Source organism: Lithobates pipiens, unplaced genomic scaffold (genome assembly GCF_037356315.1).
Source record: "Lithobates pipiens isolate NorthernLeopardFrog02 unplaced genomic scaffold, aLitPip1_a1.2 Scaffold_8, whole genome shotgun sequence".
NCBI lineage: Eukaryota > Metazoa > Chordata > Amphibia > Anura > Ranidae > Lithobates > Lithobates pipiens.
In genome coordinates, this window is record NW_027507903.1 from 560,853,492 (window position 1) to 560,854,440 (window position 949).

Here is a 949-nt window from a genome sequence, read left to right on the forward strand (position 1 = left end):
AACCTACGGCACCTGGTATTCCCAGGTGGTCTCCCATCTAGGTACTAACCAGGCCCGACCCTGCTTAGCCTCCAAGATCAAATGAGATCGGGAGCTTTCAGGGTGATGTGGCCATAGGCTGGATCCTGACAGGCCAATAGTCTGAGCATCCAGGGCCAGGCATACTGTACACATTTCTAGAATATTGATGGGCAAGGTAATTTCTGATCTAGACCATTTCCCTTGGACAGATGTTTATTCCAGGACTGCTCCCCAGCCAACCGGTAGAAAGGATCTTCCTTTTAGAAGATTTTTGGATATCGACCAATTGAGGCTCTGACACACTTTGGCGGATAAACACAACGGGAAGTCTAGAGTTTGGATCTTCTTGTTCCAAGTTGACAGGATACTGTTTTGCAGCAGTCTTGAATGGAACTGTGCATAAGGAACGGCCTTGAAGAAGCCACCATCTTTCCTAATAAACACATGCAAAGATAAATAGGATATCCCCTAGTTTCCTGGGGTAAAAATACCCTTTAGTGGACTGTATCTATGATCAGCCCTAAGTACTGCAATATCCTTGATGGTTTTAAGAAGGATCTTACTAGGTTGAGGAGCCAACCCAAGTATTTATGGGCTACTGATTGACCCATCAATAGTAGATCGTCTAAGTAGGCTAGTATCGTTATACTTTGAGCCCTTAACCTGGCTAAAGAAGGGGCCAGGATCTTTATACACACTCGAGGTGCAGTAGCTAGCCCGAAAAGGTAGAGCTACAAACTGGAAATAAAGATTTTCTACCTTGAAGCGTAGAAATTTCTGGTGAGCGGAGTTGGGATGAGTAGCAGTGCTGGGGGGAGTTCTGATCAGCCAACTTAGGTTCTCTTGATCAAGGTCATCTGCTGATCTGAGAACTGTAGTGGGGACTTTTAATGGCAACTATGATGACAGGTAGTGTTACTCAGTGTCT

The 949-nt window shown here is 45.2% G+C and overlaps 1 non-coding gene across 1 annotated transcript; it reads right to left on the reverse strand.

Annotated features, from left to right (window-relative positions):
• Positions 1–119, reverse strand: LOC143964611 (5S ribosomal RNA). The gene has a single exon (XR_013271171.1). It is a non-coding gene; the product is annotated as a 5S ribosomal RNA (ribosomal RNA).
• Positions 120–949: the final 830 nt, after the last annotated feature.